We start from the raw sequence: 12,092 nt of genomic DNA, 5'->3' as shown, positions 1-12,092 counted from the left end.
AGTGGTGTTTAAGCCCCATTTTCCAAAACTCAGTTATTTTGAATCCTAAGTAAGATTATTGTACGAGTCTCTTCACTGTTTGTGGAAAAAAAGGGAACAGAGTTTATACCCCCCAACTTTGTCCTCTCTTTACCACCTTTGCCCTGTTAACTTTCTAAAGATGTTTTTTGAGCTGAAAGCTCAAAATAAGAGATAGAAATGGGTAGAAAACTGTCATGGTCTTTTGTGAAGTGTGTAAGAACATCCAGATGTGTGAGAGGCTGGTGTAAAGCAAGGCTCCAGTTTGAAAATGAGAAGCTGTCCATGCATGCATGTAGAAACCTGATCCATCAGTTATTTGTGGGGTTTTTGAGCATCTGGAGCAATTTCCTAATTTTGCAGGAGACGTGGTGTGCAATTGAGGGCTCAGTGCTTCCTTTGTCTGCCTTGCTGCCTCCCTGGAGTAAAGCAGCAGAGCAGTGTGAGCACAGCCTGGCTCAGGGCTGCTGTTGGACAGAGTTGGTCCTGGCCCTGTGCAGCCTCTGGAAATGCCTTTCAAGCTGACCTGGGCCCTGTTGGTCCATCCAGTCTCAGGCAGGAGCTCAGCTGAGCTCTGATGGAAGCCATCCCCGTGTTTTTCTCCCCAGGCTGGCATTTTGTTTGGTTTCTCACGTTCCCCTGCTTAGTCATCCCTCCTGTCAGTTCCTTCCCCCTCTCCTGACTGGCACACCAGACCCTGCTGGGGATGCTGCTCTTTGCTGGGATTTGCCCTAGCAGCCAGAGAGATCTCCAGGAATAGCTGCTGACAGCTTCAGAGGCTCTGGGGTCTCCAGAGGCCACAGCTCTGTCTGGGGCTGGGGAGGCACACAGGGAGCCAGGGGTGGCTGCAGGTGGGGCAGGAGAGGAATTCCCTTGGTGTTTGCTGGGGGGAATTGCCTTTGCAGCCCAGGTGCTCCTCCTGTGACCCACGTGTGTGTGTGTGTGTGCCTGGCACCTGGGCACACCTGGCTGGAATTCCTGCTGGAGAGGCTCTCCTCTCAGGGGCATGGGGCACAGCCTGCTGCTGCTGTTTGTTTTTGTGAGGCAGCACAGGAAATATTTGAAGATTCTTCTGGAGTGTGGCTGTTCTCTTCTCCCTGGCTCTCCAGTCCAGAAAGATTCCTGTGTTATCACAGGATATCACTGCATTTCCATGGCACTGAGAGATTTATAGAGAATTGTTCAGTGGTCACCTTCTGCCATGGCAAAGCTTTTTTTGCAAAGATTATCTTTCTGTTGCTTTTGGAGGGTGTTCTGCAGCCTGATGTGTTCCTAACTATCAGCTTCATTTTCTTCCAGATCCTTTCCTCTAGCCATTGCCATTCTTTTTGCAATATTTAAAACTACCCTGGGTAGCTCATATATTTTTAAAAAAACCTTTCCCTAAATGTTTTTTGCTCTTGATGCAAACTCACAGTGGGGAATTTTAGATAACTTGACTTCACCCCTACATTTTGTGCATAACTTCTATCATTTGCAGTTGCATTGGAAGTGTAAATACCCTCTTATAAAATAATCCCAAATGTTGTCAGTGTGCTTGGGTTTCAAATAGCTTTCAGGTGGCAGGAAGAAGGATGAGTTTCTGCTGGATTTTGCCTTTGGTGGGGTAGGTGTGGGTCAGAAGAGCATCTGCAGGAAAGGAGACATTTCTGTGGTACCTTGGTCAGGCTGTACCATGGCAGATTCCTGCCCTCCTTGCAGCACTAAAATGTGCCTCTGACACCATCTGCTTGTTTATCCATCTCCACTCCTCTGTAATACAGCTGTGACCTGCTTGGAAGAGAAATCCAACCCAAAGCCCAGAAGGGAATGAGAACAGTGGCAGGTAATTGAGATTTAATGTGTGGTGACGTGCAAGATGAAGGTTCTCAGGGGCCACAAGTTATGTAGATTGTTGGTATAAGGAGGCAGAGGACAGCCCAGATTGAGGTGGGGGCACAGATATTTATTTGTATGTGGGAGAGAAGAGCCCATCAGCTGTAATATTTACACTCAATTACCCAGGGAGGGCTGGTAATTACTTGTGTTCTCCGGAGCATTCTGTATTCTCCAGCATATTCCTGCCATATGTGTTTGGCTGCCAGAAGTTTATATACATTTGCTGCCTTTCCTTCCAAACAATGTGATGTTTATTAGGAGTTTCAGGAGCTGCTGTTTCAAGGAGGGTGAAAAAAGCCTGCACAAAGCTGTGCTGTGGCACTGTACCATGGCTGTGTGTGCACACAGGAGGGTTAAAGTGCTGGATTTACAGGAGTGATGGGCAGGAAAACTGCTGGACACAGGGATGGGCCCATGGAGGAGCCACTGCACTGCTCTGGCATTTGCCATGCTCACCTTGTTTCTTTTCCCCTTTCCCAGGAGCTGCTTGTGCTTGATTGTTGCAATTGATTGCAATTGTGAGAGCTAATTTTAGTGCATAAATTTTTACTCTGGAAGCCTGCCAAGTGTTTGTGTGGTGGAGGAGAACGACTGCACAGGATTTGCTTGTCTTCCTTTCTCCAACCAAGTACCAGCAGCCAATAATCCATGGGCTGATTTAGGTTTATGTGTAGGGAATACTTGTACATAGCCAGCTTTCTCCAAGCAAAAACAGAAGAGCAATTTACAGAGCTGTGATGAGTTCTGAGGACGAGCTGATTTTATTGCCAGTGATGAAGTGACCATTGCCTTAGTTTTAAGACAAATAACCAACCTTAGTTTTAAGACAAATAACCAATTTCACTTTTGAACTTTGTGTGGTGGAACAGAGAGCAAATAGTGTTGTTCCAACCCCAAGAGACAAATCTGGTGTGTTTAGCTGATCAAGCTGAAGAGCAGCACATGGATATGTAGATCTGGGCCCTTGGTGAGTCTCACACTCCAATTCCCACAAAGTTCCAAGACAGGACTGGCAAGGAGGGGAGGTTGGGTTGCCCTGGATAAAAATGGAAGTTTTATTTCTGAGTGAAATATTAACTCAGGGATGCATTTTGCTTTCTACATCCACATTTTTCTATATCCAGGATTCAGGATACAGTGGGGTTGGGCTGCTTTGTAGGGTTTTCCTCCTTTTCCACCTGCATTTGGCCAGAGAGGAGCAAGGAATGTGAAGTGTTAGAGAGGATGTGGAGATTGCAGTGCTGGTGCTTAAGGCTTTTTGGGACATTTTTTGTATGGATTGAAGATTGATGCTAAAAAGGAAAACTCATCTGATAGATTATTTTTGGTGTTGAAATGATGGGCTCACTTGCAAGATTAGATAGCAGAACTCTGTGGAACTTGTGTTATCTTTCTCCCACGGGTTTTTGGTGTCTCCTCTTGCTTGGTTTTCTTCCTGTCATTCCAGTTGTGATTTATCTTACATGCTTGTTTCAAAACAAGCTACACTGTCAAGCTGCCATTGTACAAACATTTGTCCTGGTTATCCTTCCAGAGTTATTCACAGATAGAAGTTCTGGCAAAGTCAGACACAAGAATGATGATAGGTGGAAGATCCAGTTCTTGAAATATCAGCTCATTTTTTTGGTGTTGTTTTGGGGTTTTTTTAGTTCAGCTTGGTGCCGTATGGGTTTTAAGGACATGGTTTGTCCCTGGAAAAGTGTCCTTAAAAAGGATGGAACAGTTTAAATATGTTCAAGAGAATTAATTAAAATCCCTTTCAATGGAAAGGGAAGGAGTTTTTTTTTCAAATTAAAGCTGCAGCCTGGTGAAACATTCTGTATCAGTTACAAAGGGAGCTCCAGTACATTCCTCTGAAACAAGGGATGAGCCAACTGCATCTGTGAGGTGTGGGAGTGACATTTCAGAGCCCACTGACAGCCTCATTGTCAAACTGAGCATCATCTCTCTCTTGCTGCTGCTAGCTGAGAGCTCCTCACTTTCCAGGGGCAGAACTGCTCCTTTGGAAAATGGACACCTTTGGGCTGGGAACAGGCTGCCAAATAAAATTAAAGATTAAATGGAAATAGCCTGTCTACAGAAATCAGCCCTCCCTTCCCTGTCAGAAAGCACTGGGGAAAGGGAAAGGCATGAAATATTTTCTGAGCAGTGGGCACTTTCACTGGTGGTTTGTGTATGCAATTCTTCCAGGTGCTACAATAATTGCATGTTACACTGGTGATGCTCCTGAGCCTCGAGCAGGTGCAATTATCTCCTTCCTCACGGGAGGATTTCCAGAGGTAGAGCTCTGGAAAGAGACCTTTGATGTCCTGTCTGGGTTGGGGTGGATTTGAGAAGTGAAATGCCACAGCAGAGGGGACAAGGAGCTGCAAGACCTGTGTGCTGTGCTGCCAAGTGAGCAGCTGCTTCCAGCTCCAGCCTGGATTATTTTGTTTACAAGGAGCTGACAGAATGGTAGGATTGTGTAGGTTAGAGGAGCTCTCTGGTCCCACCTCCCTCTCAAAAAGCACTTAGCAGCGTTTCTGTGTGTGTGTGTGTATAAACAGAGATCTGGTGCAGATTTTGCCACCTTCCTGCATGCTGCTGTGCTCTTCCAGAGCGGGGCTTTGCCACAGGGGATGTGCTCAGCCCCAGAGCAGCCCAGATCTGCAGCCCTGCCATCACCTGGACTGCAGAGAGCTGTCTTGGGAGCAGCAAAGAGTGAGTGTGAGGGAAGAGCAGAGCCAGGCAGGCACTGAGGGTGTTCCTGGTGCTGGAGCTGATGGTGTCATCAGGGGCCAGAGCCATGGACAGGGCCAGGGGGCAAAGGAGCAGTAATGAAAGGGAAGCAGCACAGCAGAGAGGCTGATTTGAAGGCAAAGCTGAGGTGTCAGCAGAGGGGAGGTTTCCCTCTCTGATCTGTTTGATGTGCACCTGCGGTGCTCTCCTGGGCAGAGGGGCTGTTCCAGAGGGGCTGTGGGAGCAAATGCTGGGAGCAGCGAGGGCAGGGCAGCTGCTGCCAGGCTCTGGGCTCTCTGGCTTCCCTGCAGAGCAGAAACCAAAGGCAAAGACCCCAGTCCAGCTTTTCCATGAGGACAGGCAGGGGAGTGGGGCGAGCTGAGGTGAGGAGTGTGTCTGCAGTCAGGTTTGAGCTCAATAAAAACACTCAGCACTCGCTCAAGGGCTGTTTTTAAATTTTTTCCCCTCCAGGAACTCTCACCCCTTCCTAAAGTTTGCAGTGTTTAGATGCCACAATGGAGTGGGGAGCAGGGTGGGGAGAGGGCACAGGGCTCAGAGGGAAGGACAAAGGCTGGGCCTGTTGGCTGGTGGGAAAGAGCCAGATGGAAAAGGGAGAGAGCGAGGGAGGAGGAGGAGAAACGGATGCTGGAAGTGCTGGGTCAGGGGTGAGGGGCTGCAGCAGCCACACCTCAGGCTCTGACCATGGGGCAGAGCCAGACAGCACAGCCTGAGAGCTCAGGGTGCTGCAAGGGTGAGGAGAAGATGTTTCCCAGAGAAAACAGCTGGGATCGTTCCCAGGAATGGTGCAGGGGTTTATTTCCCTGTAGGGCGATGTCGTGAGACAAACTCCAGCTTTCTTTCTGGGAATGGCTCCTTGTGGGGCTGGATGCTGTGCTCCCAAGTGAGGTGGGCTGCTCCTCTTGGAAGCCAAAACAACAGTTGTTCTTAGAAGGGCAAAAGAGGAGAAATTCCTGTGAGCAGCTTTAGTAGTGCTGGGGCTGCCTGTGACCCGTCCTCTGTTTCCCTTGGCATGTTTTCTAGGAAAGAGAAGAAAACTGCATCCTCGAGTATCAGGGTGATTTTATTTTTTTTAAATTACTTTTTAATGCTCCAGAACCGACTCGCTGTGGGTTTGGTCAGTTTGATTTTACTGGCACGTCTGCACAGCCATTTGCCTTAATCCTTCCTTTCCTCTCCACGTCCATCCCAGCTGCTGCTCCTTGAGTGGGGCTGCTGCAGGATGAGCCCAGAGCCTCTGCAAGTGCCACTGCTGTCCTGGCAGTGTTTCTGGAGAGTGCAGCCTGCTCCAGGGCTGTCCCAGACCTTGTGGGGAGCTGGGCTGATGTTCTCACAGAGATAAGAGCCTTGCTGGCCAAGGCAGCTGGGGTTTGGGCTTGCTGGCAGTGACTAAGCCATGAGTTGATGAGAACCTGTCGGAGGTGTGCTGTGAGGAGAAGTGGGGTGAGGTAGCAGACAGGTGTTGGGCAAGAGCACAGGGGAGGTACCACGGGGAAGAGGTACCTGGCAGGTGGATGGGAAAGCAGCCTTAGAACTGGGTGTCAGTGTTAGATGGAGGAGATGGTGATTCAGGAGCTGCACACGTCTCTCATGGGTAGAGACCTGTGGGAACAGTGCTCCTGGAATAGATGAGAAGTGGTGCAGCTCTAATTTGTTTTATTTTTTATGTAAGAGGTGGGTGTGTTGCTGAGACACGGAGAGGGCTCGGTGGTGGCTCAGTGTGCTGACAGAAGCAGGGAGATGGAGCAGGGCACAGGAGGGGCCAGGGACGCCTGGCCTGTGGGGTCTGGGGGCTCAGAGCAGAAGAGAGCAGGCTGGGAGGAGTCCCCCTGCCAGCAGCCAGGTGGATCTGCCCTCCTACCCCAGCCACAGGCTTTAGGGCAAGCTGCTGAGACAGAGACGGGAGGTTTTCCATCCACGGCCATGCTTCTTGTTTTCTGATTCTGTTTGCCCTCTCTGCTCTGGGAGGGCTCTTTGCCCTTTGGCTGGCCAGGGCTGTCACCTCTGAAGCCGCAGCCATCCTTGGGAGCAGGGCAGGGCTTCCCCCTCGCTGCACTCCGGGGGGACCCCTCCATGGGCAGGCTGTGTTTTTGGCAATGCCACAATGTGGCTTGCTGGGGAGAATATGTCCCGTGTCTGGGGGGATATGGGACTGCCAGCTCTTCCCACGGTATTCCAGAGGGGCCTGGAGAGCACAGGGGGAGCTGGGCAGTGCACAGCAGCCAGGTGAGCTTTCCTGCCAGATTCGCAGCAAAGATGGGAGAAGCATTTGGATATGACCCGTTTATAGCCTGAGATAATTTCTGCCCTGGCAAACCCAGAAAGAGATAAAGCAATGGAGAGCTAAGAGCTAAATCTCTCCTGTAGAAACGCTGGAGCATATGTAATAGGATTGTTGAATTGGAGTTGCATGTTTTCCAGGATAAATACTGGCTGATGATACTGGGCTGTTGTAGCCATGCTTAGATCAGGGAAAGAACTGGAACTGGGGATTTGCAGCAGTTGCTGGAGATGTTGGGGTTTCCCTGTGAGCTTCCAGAACTGCAGAAGGGAAGAAAAGGCTTTTGTAGATAAGACAAAACAGATCCCTGAGAAGGTTGGAGCTCCTGGAAGGGGGAACATCAGTGCTCTGACCTGAGGCTAGTCAGGTATCACAGGTTTTTCTTACACTAAATGAAAACGCTTTGTAGATCTTCTAGCTGAACTTCTGTTAGTTTACATGGGAAAATGGAGGTTTTTAGCAACACTTTCATTTGTTTTTCTGCTCAGCTTTCAAGAGGTTCACATCCCGAGTGCTGTGTTAAACATGTTATTGAAGCACAGCTTTAAGCTAAGCTTAGCAGCTGTCAGAGCTGAGCTTGTCTGCCTGATCTGGACTTGGTCTCTCCCCTGCGAGGGCTCTGATGCAGTGTTAATTACTGTCCTAGGGCCTTGCTCATGAGCTGAGTGTCCTCACTTGTGCTCTTCAGCAAGGGAGGGAAATGCCTTGTGTCTCAGGGAGCTGCCCGGGGGCGTGTGGACATGCAAAAGGTAGAAAACGCTCAGAAAGCTGTGTGAAAGCAAATCTCAGAATGGAGAAATGCAAGAATGCTGAAGATGCAAGGACAAGAGACAATGAGGCTGTTAGCTGTGTGGAGATAGACCTCAGGAAAATGTTAAGCAAGATAGTAGAAATATGTAAGTTAATAATGATCCTTTATCCATTGTTTTTAGCTGTTACAAGCAAGCATTGTTCAAAGAAAGGTGTAAGTGTAACTTTGTTAATCGGCCTGAGCAAGCACTTGTCAGTTTTTAACATTATGCTATTGGCTAGAAAGTTGCTAAAAGACTGTAACAAAGAGAATCTTGGGTGTTGTCGCAGTGAGAGCTTTCACCACCTCCCGTGTCTCACTCTGTAAAATGAAGCGATGACACTGATTAAATTAAAGCTCTGAGAGTGCTGTACCAACAGCCCCGTCCCAGTGTCGCTGTATATATAATGTATATAATATCATAATAATAAGAAAATGCAGCAGGGGCAGAGGTTTGTGATGGGACAGGGGCTGGTGTAGCCATGCATCCGTGACCCCCATCCCTGCCGGGTGTCCCTCCAGGGCTGGGTGGAGGAGTCCTGGTGGGTTTAGTGCATCCTTGTGAAGCAGCACCAGCTTGGAGCTTTTTGTCCATCAGCTGTGGGGTTGGGGCTGCTGGCTCCTGGCAGCCCCCTCCCCTCTTTCCAGCTCTCTGGCTGTGGCTGCTGGATTGCCAACGAGCAAAAGGAATTCCCTTGGAATTATGGATGGACAAAACAGGGGCAGGCGTTCAGCTGGGCGGCTGTTCAGAGAGCAGGTGTTTCCTCCCAGGGTTTAAGTCACCAAATTCATCAGGACATTCCAACTTCTTGCATTTTAAGTTCCCTGATCCCCAAGAACAAAGTCATTTTCCCAGCTTTGGAGGCTGACATCTGCTTACAAGGATTATGCGTGTTCCTGGAGCAGTGGGCACAGATTTTCTTTGTGGGAAGGGTTGTATTGGAGGGAGTATTAAACCCCAGTACAAGTTCCTGCTCTGGAATGGAAATTGCTGTGCAGGTTTGGAGCGAGGCATGTTGGAACTGGCTCATTTATTTGGCAGATGTCTGATGGTGTTACATCATCCCCAGCCCTTGGAGCTGCGAGGGCCGTGGAGGGCTCAGTGTTGTGGTGGCTTGGCCATGGCTGCTCTCCCTTTCCCACTCTCCTGGTGTGGGAGAACTGCCATTTTCCATAAGGAGCCTCAGCAGTCTCTGCCCCCACAGATTCCTGTCCTGAGGCAGTGGCCAGGGAGCAGAGCCACGGGAAATCTCTGCTGGATGATGCTCAGGAGCTGTCAATCCACTCATGTTTCCAATCTCTGAGCAGCGTGTGGGGATGATATTTGCTGGGGATAAGTGACCTTTTACTGCTTTTGTTGTGCAGGCATTCTAGAGATTTATTTTCTAAATAAACATTCTGTTTTGCTACCTGAAACCTCAGCCAGCGCTTCCAGGTTATTGTTCTGTGAGATCCACACTAATCCTGAGCATAATTTTGCTGAGAGCATTCAGCTGGGGGAGCCCAGGTTTCTGTAAAACTCCAGATCAATAGCAGTGGTACAATGAGCTGAACCCAAGGCCTGTGCAAAGAGCTGCTTTGGAGCAAGTAAGTGGTGCCTGCAGCCCTCAGTGTCTGGAGCTGACCGAAGGGAAACCACTTCAATTGGCTTTTGTGGCTCTGGCAAGACACAAACAGCAACCAACAGTGAGAAGCAATTTGGATTTGAATTATTTCTCCTCTGCACTCACAGGTCCAGGTGGTGTTAGTGATAAAAGTGTGGCTGCTGGAGTTTGGGCTCAGGCAGCTGAGCAGCAGCTCTGTGCACCTGGATGCTTCAAGCTGACCTTTTAATCTTTCTTTTTCATTCCAGGAGCTACGTGGGACAACCAATGCTTCCCGTGGGTCCTGCCTGCTGCTGGGGCACCCTCATGTGAGTAAGGATGGGTGGATTTGGTGAAGGTGTGTGTGTGCAGCTCCTGCCCACCCTGCTGCTGCTTTGCTCACCTGCCCTTCCCCTGTCTGTCCTGGGGCAGAGCCCCCAGCCTGCAGAGCAGAACGAGTGGTCTCGTAGCACTAAAAAGGCTCAGGTTTCTTGGGGCTGCAGGGTGAGGTGTTTGTATGAGAGACTCTGTCAGCAGCTGCATGTTTTATCCAAGCAACATGTCCAGGAGTGTTTGTAGAAACATGGCAGCTCTAAATCGGGACAGTTGGTCACTAATCTGTGCAAAGATACAAACTGATTAAATAAAAAGATTCCCTGAGGCAGCCTCTAAGTTGCAACATAAGGGTGACCCAGGCTTTTAAAGGCTCCTCTCTGGCCCCTGTTTCTCCCCACACTTCCTCTGTGTGGTCACTCTAGGTTGCTGCCAGCTGGCCCATTCCCCCGTGTGGGGTTGTGCTGCTCCTCGCTCTTGACCTTCCAGAGACACAGACAAAATCTGGGGCTTATGCAAATCTTTGAATTTGCAGCCAGCCTGACAGTGAGAGGGAGGAATAGAGGGAGTTTAAACTGCAGAGGGAAGAGTCTGTTCTTCAGTGCCTCACTATTGACCACAGACCCCACTGTGCCCATAAATGAGTCTGAGACTTCTTGCCTGTTGTGTTTGAGGTTTGCTTGCCTCTGTGTTGCCTTCTACCCTTGTTTCAGACATCAGGTTATGCTGTGTTTCCAGCTAGACAAATATGAGCTGTTCTTTGTTCCAGGGTAAGTTTTCTTTCCAGCTGAGTGGTTTTGCAGTGTGGTGCCTTCACAGAGACAAAAACAGAGCAGAAAACCACGGTTTGAGAAAATGTCAGCATCATAAAGAAAGAGGAATGAAACCAGAGCACTGCTATATCATCCAAGTGATGTGAACATGTGGCAGGGCAGTTAACAGAAAATGATAGTGAAATTGGGTGATATTTCCAGTCTCCCCAGGGGGAAGGCACATGTGCTTTACAATGGATAATGAAATGTTATGGTTTTTATGTCTAATACGTTAATTCTGCCAGGGCAGTAATCCCGAGGTTCCAATCCACATTTAAGTTGGAAAGATATGCACAGGCTTTTATTGAGGACATAAACTACAGTGCATTTAAGGCAAAATAACAGGAAGATGGGAGAGGCTTCCTCTTCTATTCCCTTCTCTCCCTCTCTATTCTATCAAATACTGACTTGTGCCAGAGGGGCTGCTGCCCTGAAGCCTGGTGCTTCTTCCTTGGCAAACAAAGAAGTTAATCCCTTTTTTATTTTATTTTTTTTCCCCAATTTTGGGAGGGAGATACCATTTGAGATATTTTTTGTGCTTGTGTGGGATTTGTAAGAGCAAGTCTTGAGCAATTCTATCTTGAAGCACCTGCAGGGCCAGTGGCTGTGGATCAGCCCAAGGTTCTGATCCAGAGTGTTACCTCTGTGTTGTGCACCTGCTTTGCCCTAATCCAGCCCCAGCTCCCTCAGTGAGAGATGGACACCCTTGGTTTAGCCTTTCCTTGCCAGCTGTGGGGCTGTGCTGCTTTGCTGTGGCTTTTAAAGCTCCTCCACTTGGCTGATGTCCCAGGGGACACCTGCTGTAGGGACCAGGTGGAGAGGGAGGAAGAGGAGGCTCCTGCCTGGAGAGGCTCTGGGTCACCGTGCTGTGGGACCCCTGGGCAGTGTGCAGGAGAGCTGAGGTTTTCATTCTGCTTTCTCAGGGCTCTCTCCAGAACTCTGATCTTTGGCTGAGTTTGATGTGTTACTGAAATGGGAGAGGAATGGATGCTCACCCCCTCTGTGTGGCCCAGCCTCAGCTGGAGGGAGCTCAGGTGGGTTCTGCAGAAGCAGAAATGCAGAACATGGTCATGTTTGAGGAGTTCCCTTATCTGCCCCCAGTGTGGCTGCAGTGGGGGAAGTGGACCAGGGTATAAAAGTCATTTCTGCAAGAGACCAAGCCCAGCATTCCTGGCATGCTTCAGCACACGATCCCCCACTTCTGCTTTTGGGCATTCAGTGCAGCCCATGAAACTGAGCTCTTCTGTTACTCTGCAGAGGGTTTTTGTTCTCCCTGCCTACTTATTGCAGCTTTAATACCTCTCCAGCACTGTCCATCCCATGCCCTGTGTATTAATCGTGTCTGTGTGCGTGTATGGGGAATAGAATAAAGGGAAAGTAGCTTTGGGCACACAGACTTAGCAGAGCAGGATCTGCCCTGATATCTCTCTCAGCTTCTTAGAGCTGGAACAGTGACAGCAGGCAGCATTGGAGTCCACCTCCCAAATGTTGTGTTTAATCCTAAATCAGGCTTTAGCGTTCAAGTAACAGACAAATACTGAAAAGCCTCATAAGAAGAAGGAGGAACAGGCAGGACTTTAAAAAAATAGTCCAAATGAGGAAAAGTAATCAGCAGTTCTGGAACTATTATGATTTTCAGAACATGAGGCTTTTGCCAGTAA

General features: G+C 49.1%; 1 protein-coding gene across 1 annotated transcript in view; it reads left to right on the top strand.

Annotated features, from left to right (window-relative positions):
* The window catches only part of TIAM1 (TIAM Rac1 associated GEF 1), a 143,066-nt gene that overhangs the window by 29,265 nt on the left and 101,709 nt on the right, over positions 1 to 12,092 (top strand). The window contains exon 3 of the mRNA XM_079321266.1: positions 9,556 to 9,615. The gene's annotated coding sequence lies outside the window, so the exon portion shown is untranslated. The remainder of the gene's footprint in view (positions 1 to 9,555; positions 9,616 to 12,092) is intronic.

This window comes from Erithacus rubecula, assembly GCF_903797595.1.
Source record: "Erithacus rubecula genome assembly, chromosome: 1".
NCBI lineage: Eukaryota > Metazoa > Chordata > Aves > Passeriformes > Muscicapidae > Erithacus > Erithacus rubecula.
The sequence above is the reverse complement of the archived record's forward strand: the minus strand, read 5'-3'. Positions and strand labels throughout refer to the sequence as shown.